Source organism: Micropterus dolomieu, linkage group LG13 (genome assembly GCF_021292245.1).
Source record: "Micropterus dolomieu isolate WLL.071019.BEF.003 ecotype Adirondacks linkage group LG13, ASM2129224v1, whole genome shotgun sequence".
Classification (NCBI taxonomy): Eukaryota; Metazoa; Chordata; class Actinopteri; order Centrarchiformes; family Centrarchidae; genus Micropterus; species Micropterus dolomieu.
The window spans coordinates 452,326-463,488 of NC_060162.1; the positions used below are offsets into that span (position 1 = coordinate 452,326).

Consider the following 11,163-nt stretch of genomic DNA (forward strand, 5'->3'; position numbering starts at 1 on the left):
CGACAACGACCCTAAGCACACCGCCAAAGCAACAAAAGAGTGGCTGAAGAAGAAGCACATCAAGGTTCTGGAGTGGCCTAGCCAGTCTCCAGACCTGAATCCAATTGAAATTCTTTGGAGGGAGCTTAAAATTCGAGTTGCCAGGCGACAACCTCGGAACCTGAATGATTTGGAGGCTGTCTGCAGGGAGGAGTGGGCCAACATCCCTGCCGAAATGTGCACAAACCTTGTCACCAACTATAAAAACCATTTGACGTCTGTGCTGGCCAATAATGGCTTTTCTACAAAATATTAACATGCTGTTTGTCCAGGGGGTCAAATACTTGTTTTTCCTCATCAGATGGTTATCAATTTTAATAAATTCATATGATGTGATTTTCTGGAATTTTCTTTGGGATTCTGTCTTTCACTGTTAAAATGTACATATGATTAAAATTATAGATCGTTGCATTCTTTGTAAGTGGGCAAACCTGCAAAATCAGCAAGGGGTCAAATACTTATTTCCCCCACTGTATTTTGTAAAAATGGGGATTACTATAAGAAAAAAGTTTTCATTAAACAGAAAGTGGAGGGCTATTTGCTATTTACTGCCCTGGAAATTATATTCCTGGTGAGGGGTTGAGCAAAAAATGTAGTTACAACCAACGGTTGTCTTTGAAGAATAAATTAACAAAAGAGAATAAACAGAGAAGTACTAAATCACATATACAGCTGGTCCAGAGACCTGCTGCCTAGGGCGGCTTCAGGCGTCTGGCCCCGAGCAAAGGGACGCATGATCATTTACACAGTCTAGGTTTCTATGTTTTGGGGAACAGAGATCCTCTCTCGGCCTTGACTCTGTGCAGACTGATTCCAGCTCCCCGTGAGTGAACACAGCAGCAGGACCCGAGCACAGCCTCCGAGACTGACAGAGGCCAGTCTGACCACTGGGAATACATTACCAAGCAGGTTTTCTTGCCGGTTTGGCTCTTGTCACCCCGGGGTCTAGTCTGCTAATGAGACTGTGTTCGGTCCTGTCGTGTTCACTGGGAGGCTGCTGAGCGCAGTTTCGCTGCTTGCCGGCCTGGAAAACCTCCTGTGCTTGAGTAAAGGTGTAAACCAAACACACACTCCGGTGCTCCGAGTTCCCAGTACGGGCAGAGTAAGCTAATTTGACCAGTAGCTGCAGGCTAACTGAGCTAATTAGATAATGGAAGCTAGTTAGCAGCAATTAGCTGACTTTCTACAGCAACAAGAAAAGCTTCACAAGTAAATCTGTCCATTAGGGAACTTGTAAATCACAGAGTTGAGATCACAGCGGCGAGGAACATTAGAAAGATAAGCAGATAATATTTTCCATCAAATATGATCCAGTTTCAGTAAAATCAGTGAATAAACTTGAGCTTTATTCAGTAATCTGTGGTGCCCGGTCCCAGAAACACTATTTTTCGGCAACATGGAAAGAATTAAGCAAGCTTTTTGTTGGATTGGATAAATTAATACAGGCTCCCCACTGCAGGATGATTCATCAACATTTTAAAATCATTTTCCAGGAAATGACATTAGAATATCCTCAAGAATGGAAACCTCCCAACACTGCGAGTCTGATTTCAGACCTATAGAGATGAACATCAGAAATCTTGGTGTTTTAATAGACTCAGGTCTGAGCTTCAGCAGTCACATCAAGGCTATAACTGAATCAGCATTTTGTTCTCTCAAACAAAGACAGGTTTTAGAGAAACTCATTCAAGTCTTCGTTTCCAGCAGGGTGAACTATTGTAACAGGCCGAGATACATTTCTGATCTCTGTGAAGAATATAACTTCCTTCTGATCTCAAATCTAACTTTAAAACTGCTGTCTCACTTTTATTCCCTTTGTTGCATTTGAGTCTTATTGCATTGTGACTGCATCTCTGATCTATTACTCTAACGCAAATCTGTCTATTTCAGTCCTCGTCTCTTTAGATGGAGTTATATGTTCTAATGTAAATCACATCTTAATCATTTATTCATAAAACAGCAGAAGAACAGTCTGTAATGGACTCACTGCAGTCTCTGAGACTGTTTCATCATAATCTCTATGGATATTTTCTGCAGAGATGGTGGAGCCTGTGGACACATGATTTCACAGAAACAGTGAAATCATGCAGAGACATTCACAGAGAGGAAATGTGATCTCTGCCCTTCTGCCTCCTCAGCGATCTGGAATGTGCTCAAGAGTTCAGTTCAGTTCAGATCAGTTTGCTTTATTGGCATGAATGTTTCATTTATACAAAAATATATTCCCTTGGTAATCAGGACTTTTTATGTCTCCCTTTTTTAATTGCAGGGTCTCTGAGTCTGTATTTGGCAAGAAGCTGCCTCTGCTTGATATCTCTGAAACTAGAGAGACATTCAGCCATTTCATCATCTCTGTTTAGGGCCAGATAAAAATCTAGTTTGTGTTGGTTTTTGTCTCTTCCTCCCAATGTTCCAAATAGTTATTTTTGATTTGAGTGAAAAAAAATTCAATTAAATAAAGGGGAGGCAGAAATTGTTGTATTTGGCAGCAAGATTGAAAAAAAAAAAAGGATTAAAAGTTATTGCTCAGCTTGATTTCAGACCTATAGAGACAAACATTAGAAATTAGAAAGAGTAAAAACATTCTTGGCTCAAAGCTGAGCTTAAAAGTTATTAAGCATCTCAGTCCTAATTTGAGTGAAGTGTAGGACTAAATCTTAAGTGTCAGTCTGAGCTGATTCACAACACTTTGCTGTGCCCCAGACAGGATTTTGGATGGCGATGTGGCCAAGAACCAATCACTGAATAGGTTTCTTTATTTAAGAATATTCTCAGATAAATTCACATTGAAAAGTGAAATTCCAAAGACGAGTTTACATTCAACTCACATTTGACAATTAAGAATTTTTAAGAGAATACAATATGTACAGAGGCTACGGACACACTGGAAATGAACAATACAAAGGTTGATACACGAGCGCCATCAATTGCACTTTCTGCTCCTTGGAAGCCGGCTATTTGCATGAATTGTGTATGAGTCTGTTGCCTACGCAGCCCGGTCTTGTTGGGAAGTAAATAAATGCGCGACAAAGTGTGAAGCTGTAACTGCCATAATTGTTTCCTTGACAAGTCGGCTTGTGGATGGTCCTCAATCATCAGCATTACTGTGGAAAAGAAAGAAAGCGCCATCACAACCTTTAATTTAGCTGAAAACGTGTTGCTGCGTAAAGTCAGTGGTGAGATGACGTCCCTCACCAACTCGACAAAGATTATGTCTGCAACCCCGTCTAATTAACTGCGCGTCGTCAAGTAATTCAGAAACATTCTTCCTCTCCTGAAAGATTTGCACATGTCTCTGTCTCCACAGCGCCATCACAAGCCCTACTGGCAGCTCCGAACCACCTGAGAGACCTCTGGAGCTTCTTAAATAACTGGGAGAGAAAGAGCGATAACTGATTTTCAGCACTTAAGGCAAATATGGCACTTTAAGAAGCTTGATAAATACTTCTGTCACCATGTCTGTGCATCTCTCTGAGTGTAGTAACAGTGAAAGGAAGCCTTTCTCAGGGTCCTAGTGCCCAACCACAATAGAGATTTAAATTGTGAAGCGGAGGAAACAACCACACGGATTGCTTTAAGCCAATAAATACAAATTATATCTGTATTGGTATGTGGTATTTATCAATATTCTTTTTTTCCTCTTTGTTGAGCACATGTCAGTGTTACGACCCAGCCCATTAAGGTAAGGCAGTAACAAGTGATTTGGGATTGAAATGAAGGTGGTAAAGGACAACTGGAGTCCTGTTAAAAAGTCAAAGGTTTAATTAAAGGAGTTGACTCAAGAAATCCAACGAAGGTTAAAATCAAGGGCAACTGGACTTGGTTGAAGATACTGGAAGACGTTTCGTCCCTCATCCAAAGGACTTCTTCAGTTCTGACTGACTGGCAGGGAAACTCAGCTATTTAACCTCAGTGGGGTCGTTGGTTTGAACGACTGTAACGACTGTCGTCACAGCAACAAGGAACACTAACGAACCAGCGGTATCGATGACCCGGGATAACGACCCCACTGAGGTTAAATAGCTGAGTTTCCCTGCCAGTCAGTCAGAACTGAAGAAGTCCTTTGGATGAGGGACGAAACGTCTTCCAGTATCTTCAACCAAGTCCAGTTGCCCTTGACTTTAACCTTCGTTGGAGAACTATGACCTGGATGACTGAGAATCTTCATAGACACCTTGACTCAAGAAAACAACAACAAAAGGAGGCTATATAGGTGCTGACAACAAAAAGGTGAAACAAAAGAGGGTCTTGTCCAAAGACAGTTACTCTGCTCAAAAAACACTAAAGAACAAAAGGAAGTCAGCACCTAGATGCTTTACAATAATGCAAAGTAAACAAACAAGCAATGCTCAAACAAAAGAGCGCCCGACGCTCGGTGCACTATCACACTGTGATTTACAAAGGCTCGAACTGACTGAAGCCACTTAGACAGGCAACAGACAGAGACAGGAAATACAAACACTCTAGATATTCACTAAATAACAGGGTACGGAACAGCAAGGCAAACAGATCACTGGCTCACAGTCGCAACGAGCTGTGGACACACAAACTATTTGTAGTCCAGCTGGTGTTGATTGGAGAGACCTGGTTGGCAGGTTCGGTCGAGTCACAACCACACCAATCACAGACGCCAGAGAACAGCATCCAGGAAGTAGGCGGTCCCAGCTCTAGAGAAACCAATCCTCGACAGGTACTCGCACAGCTGGGATTTGCATGACAGCCAGAAGCACTCAGGAGCACAACAATTACTTTAAGGCAGGCGGTGGCGGCACTTAAACAACACAATGTAACTCCAAGTCAATCACACTCCTGTGAGCACGCCCAGGCGTTGTAGGGAGGCCACACACACTACTGAGCCTCATTTTGACAAGGACATCACATCAAAGTTGGATCGGCCTGCAGTGTGGTTTTCCACTTTGAGTGTGACTCCAAATCCAGACCTCCATGGGTTGATAAATTTCCATTGATAATTTTTTTGTGATTTTGTTGTCAGCACATTCAACTATGTAAAGAAAGGAGTATTTAATGAGATTATTTCATTCATTCAGATCTAGGATATGTTATTTTAGTGTTCCCTTTATTTTTTTGAGCAGTGTATTAAATAAGTAATGTCCTCCTTCACAAGGAAGGTGCAACACAAACTTAGACATAAAAATACTTTACTATGGCTTAAAGAGGTGGTATTCTGCTCATTTTCAGGTTCAAAATCTTATTTAGAGGTTGTACCACAACAGGTTTAAATGGTTTCATTTTCTCATACTGCACATTGCTGCAGCTCCTCTTTTCACCCTGTGTGTTGGACGCTCCGCTCTTGAGCTACAGAGTGATGCATCTCACTTGTACAAAATCTTTGTTGGGAGTTGCACATGCGCAGGTAAGGACTACTAGCCAATCAGAAGCAGAGAAGGGCGGGTTGTAAGAAACATGGTAGTGTGATCCAAATCAAAGCTGCTTCAGACCGTAACCTAGCAGATGGTATAAGTTACTCACAAGTCCACAACATTAGTGTTCCACATCTGACCATCAGGACTAAACGTTGAACTGTTGCCGGTGTTCTGACGATCTATGCTGCCTTGCCTAAATATGCTACCATAGCGCAAATCGATAGACTGGACTCTACTCGGCCCTGCTGCGTTTTCCATTGCAGACAGTACCCAGAGATAGTACGTAGCTTGTCGTCATAGCGACGCCACACACAACTGCCGTGAGGTAATGTTCAATGCGACACACACACCAGCGATCCACACAGCTTTCTCTTTTTTAAGTTAAAACGTTTCAACCTTCCTCAGAATGTAAAGACAGATAAGCGGTATGAAAAGCTTCCAGCTGTGTTTTCCTTTGCCGTTGTTGCTGCAGCGGGAGCAGAGGGCTCTGTGAGCGGGCGGCTGGCCGGCTTCACACGCTCCTCCCGCGGGTCACAGCAGGCTTCCCCCGCCGCCACTTGCTGAGCTCCTCAACTCCAAAAATATTCAAGCATATTTTTTTTCCGCCATCACTTCTCGTAAAACTGTCAATATTGGAAATCTACACAGCTGATTTCTCACCTCAAAACTTCTCAGAAGTGGATACGGAAACTGTAAAATATAAAACTTTCTGTTGCCTCTGTCTGGTGCAATGATGATGCAGTGAATAGTGAATATTCTCTCAGACCAGTCAGCAGTCTGTCGTGTTTTCACGTTACATTTTAGTTTCCCTCAGCTCACTTGGATCCTCGACGGAGGTGATATGAAAAAAAGTACCTGGAAGCAGGAACAGGTGCAACATTTCTACAATGGAAACCCAAACAAAGGCGAGTCGAGCCAAAGGGCCTCCGCTCAGACTAGCTTGGTTTGAGGGCGTGTCTGACCCCGCCAGCCGCTTGGCAAGCTTTATGACGAGTTTTCATTGTGACGTCACAAGTAAAGGAAGTGAAGGGCTGGACTACAAACGAGCTGTTTTCAGTTCAGAGCAGAGTTTTCTGTGGGAGATGGGAACTCACTTTGGGCTTTTTCACTTTGCAAACCTGTTACATGCACAAAAAAGAGAAATAACTCAATAAAGGAGAGGGGAAAAGCCAAAAAGCAGAATACCACCTCTTTAATAAAATACTGTCCTTCCTGTTACTTTGATGGAAGTCCCTCTGTCCATGTTTTAGAATGGTTCGCTGATGCAGTAAAGCTAAACATCAATACTCATGTGATGAACAGGCTAGTACATGGTAAACAGAGGAAGATTTTACACATGTTCAGGTGAACGTCATTCATTGTTTCTATGGTATAGGGGGATAAATCACTATAAACTGGAATCCATGCTATAAGAAATGAGAATTAGCACAAAATACAACATATTAAGTCATGAGGACTCAAATGGCACCGAATACTAGGAACAATCTCCATCCACACCAGCGTTTTAGCTGCGTATCACAACTGATATCTGTGTTTATTAAAACAGCTGAAAATGCCGTTCAGGTACTCTAGCCATGAAGGTGCCGGTGTAAACAGGAAACAGATTGACTACTTTGAAGTTGCAAAATATTTGGCGAAAGACAGAAGTGCTACCGCAGACGAACAACGAACAAACAGTTCGTCTGTTTTAAAACATTAATGTAGTAGTATGGACGTAGCCTTAACCAAACACAAACAATGATACAAATACTAACCGCACACTAATCGCTAACAAGCTTTGAGCGCCGAGTAGACTATAATAGACTTTGGCAAAGTAATGTGACGCCCTTTCATTCTCAAGAATACTGGAATAAAGGTCTCTAAAGGTCCAGAGCCCCCGCCAAATGCTTTCACTGGAGAGTGGGCGGACTAGGAACAAACTCCTGGGCCATGTGTTTGCCCCTGTCTGTGTCTCTATCTTGTGTCACTGCAAATACCCTCTTGAGCCATACTAATATGTACATTCTGTTATCAAAAGTCATTAGAAATGAGCTTTTAAGTAATAATTTATGGAATGCTAAAGCGGAAGTTAGCCATCCTTTCAGCAAATCTTGGCATGCCCTAACTGAACAAGTTATAAACTCTCTTATTAGGTTTAAAAGGGTTGCCAAAATTTGTAGTCCACCACTAACACCCTTCCATCAATCTTCGCTGGGCCAATGTGAAAGCCAGTTGATGGGAACAGCAGTGACAAAAGCAGCACACACATTGTTTCAATGAAAGCAAAAATACAAAAAGTCGCTAGCGCCCCCTACGTAGCATCCCCCGGACAAAGTTTCACCGATGTGTACGAAATTTCTGTGGTAACATTCACCCACAGTCATAGCGCCACCTGCTGGCAACAGGAAGTGACCTTTAACGAAGCAGCCCCCGCCGCACGTTTCACCTACATGTATGAAATTTCTGTGGCACATGTATCATGTCCAGACCTCTCCTATCTATAAAGATTATGGGTAATATTAAGGGTTTCCCTGCCGTTATAAGGCTTAGGAGGTGAGGCCCAAAATATCTTGTGTGCTGTGCCATGAAGATAAAATCACTGTGGAGGGAGGATGGAAACTAAAACTAAAAAACCTTTCCAAAATCGTTTGGTTATAGTCCCTCCACAGACAAATTCTTTAGCAAGTTTAGTCCTTATGCTTTCTGGTTGTTGTTTATTTATTATCTGCTCTAGCTTTTCCACCTATTTGTTCACAGATATGGTAAAAATAATGGTCCCAAATGATGTTAAAATTGCATATTTGTCATTGGAAAAAGGTAAATCTTTTTGGGCGTTCATATCTCCGCCCACTTGCTACCTGAGTGGAGGTCTAATCAGCCAGGCGAGGTGAAAACACCTGTTCAGGTAATATCTGATCACCTGTCTCTCTCTGTCTCCACAGAGCCTTTCTGATCAGCTGAGCAGCGGCAGAGAGGAAAACCTGCAGACTGAAGTTTGACTTATAATCCAGCTATTTAACAGACTGAAGAGGAACTCTTCATAAAAATGGCCTCAAGGCAAAGAAGGAGCACAGAGCTGCCTCTTGAACTGTCTGAAATAATTGACAAACTTATCAAACATGCAGATTCATTCATCAAAGACTTTGACAACAGTGAACACAAGATGAGAGAGATTGTAGGAGAGATTCAGAAGATCACTGCTGAAGTAGAACAGATGCAGAAGGAAACGGATGCAGTCAGAACAACAGCAGTTGTTCCTGGAGGAGTTGGACTTGGACTTTTGATCCTTGCAGCTCTCTTCACTGGGGGGCTGAGCTTATTAGCAGGAGCAGCTGCCAGAGGACCAGCAGAAGCAGCAGTAGTAGTAGGATTAGCAGCATTAACAGCAGTAGCAGCAGTAGCAGTAGCAATAAGAGCAGCATTACAAGGAGCAGGAGCAGCAGTAGGAGAAGGAGCAGCTGTAGGAGCAGCAGCAGCAGTAAGAGCAGCAGTAGCAGAAGGAGCAGCTGTAGGAGCAGCAGCAATGGCAGCAGCAGCAGTAGGAGCAGGAGCAGCAATGGTGGCAGCAGCAGTAGGAGCCGGAGCAGCAGCAGCAGTAGGAGCCGGAGCAGCAATGGCAGCAGCAGCAGTAGGAGCAGAAGCAGCAGCAGGAGCAGGAGCAGAAGCAGCAGGAGCAGCAGCAATAGGAGCAGTAGCAGCAGCAGCAGCAGTAGGAGCAGGAGCAGCAGCCACAGCTGGATTAGGAGCAGCAGCAGCAGCAGGAGCAGTAGGAGCAGCAGTAGCAGCAGCAGTAGGAGCAGGAGCAGCAGTAGCAGCAATAGGAGGAGCAGTTGCTGCTAGTGTAAACACATCAAATATAAAAATACAGATAGAAAGTGCAAAGGAAATTGAAAAGCTGGGGAAAGAATTCCTGAGGATTGTTGAACCGCTGAAGATCGACCTTGGAAAAATACCAACTATGTGTGAACAGTTGGAGGAAGAATCAGCTGCAGTTCAGGTTGAGAACGCTCTGTCAGACATAGAGGAGTTTCAGAGGATCCTCAGACGAGTGAATGAACTGGCAGAATTGAGTAAAGATGTTTTGCATGTAGGGACAGTGTGGTTCAATAACTTGTTATTGATATTTATGATCATCTTCAGACTCACTGCTACCCCTAAAGAGGATGGAAAGTTCAGATACTCCATCATCCAGTCAGCTCATCAGAGTCGGAAGGTCTTTGTAGAGTTTTATAAGATTAAGACGACACTCAGACTTTATTTTCTGATACCTGATACTGGTATTCCTTTGAAGTGAGTAAAACATTTACTCAGATGAATCCATCCGTGCCATTTACACTTGGGACGCTGGGGTCATGTCCCCACCACTTTTTGAAATGGCTGCTTTTTAAAAGCATTTGCTAAAAGTTTTCTGAAAATTAGCTTGCAACAAGAAATGTTAGGCTAAATAACAAATACAAATTCTATGAGAACTATTTGCACAATAGAAAAGCATGAAATGTAAATAAATAATAAACGGATCTACATTGTCCAAAAAAAGTAACTTAGGCTAATAAAACAAGCTGCGGATTACTGCATTATATTCAATAACAATTTTATATAAAGTGATTTGTCATCAGCCACATGCATTTTGTTTCCCTTGATATTAATAAAACATTTCCACCATAAATTGGTGCTTAAAATGTCTCCAGAATGTAGGAAATCAAGAGTTTAATGCTCAAAATCTCCTGGGGGAGGAACCCCAGACCCTCCATACAAATAGCAGATTTCCTCAATTAATATTTCTTCAAAATAGCATTGGAGTATCTTGTTGTCGAAAGTGTTTGGTCACACCACTAATATAAGTCCTTAAATGTCTGCACCACTTTTCAACACAAAGTGACACCCTTGGATTAATCACAGGAACAAATCCATTAATCCATTATCTTCCACTTCTGGTTGTGGTGGCAGATCCTCATGGAGGATCCCAAGGCGTGCTAGTTCTCGGTCTACCAGATACCAGAACAGCTCAGCTAGCACCGTTCAAGACAAAGGAGCAGCGGCTCTACTCCGAGCTCCATTTGAATGTCTGAGCTCCTCACCTTGTCTCTAAGGCTGAGCCCAGACACCCTACAGAAAACACACTATTTTTCTGAACTCCCTATCTACTGGTTGTGTCCCTGATTATTTTAAAACTGCCTGTATGAACCCACTTTTAAAGAAACCTGGTTTAGATCCCTCCCTCCATCAAAATTTTAGAACCATTTCAAAACTACCTTAGAAAGAAATGTGTCCAAACAGCTGCTCACTGTACTGGAAAATAACAAATTATTTGAAAAGTTTCAGTCTGGTTTTAGGAAGTACCACAGCACTGAGACTGTCCTGCTTAAAGTCACCAATGACCTTTTAATGTCTGCTGATGAAGGTATGTGCTCAGTCCTTGTACTCCTGGACCTTAGCGCTGCTTTTGACACCATTGATCACAACATCATGTTAGACAGACTGAGGCACTGGGTGGGGATCTCTGGTACTGCCCTAGAATGGTTTTCATCCTACCTGTCAAATAGGAAGTTTTGCGTGTCTGTAAACAACTATGTCTCTTCATTCTGTCCAGTTAAATATGGTGTGCCTCAGGGGTCGGTCTTAGGACCCATTTTGTTTTCCTTGTATCTGCTTCCCCTTGGACATATTATCCATAAACATGGCATTTCTTTTCATATTTATGCTGATGACACACAAATATACTTGCCCGTCAGATCCACAGACCCTGGAATGCTGAGTTCAC

At 42.6% G+C, this 11,163-nt stretch overlaps 1 pseudogene; it reads right to left on the reverse strand.

Moving 5' to 3' along the window:
• Positions 1–2,551: 2,551 nt before the first annotated feature.
• The window catches only part of LOC123982165, an 18,001-nt pseudogene continuing 9,389 nt past the window's right edge, over positions 2,552–11,163 (reverse strand).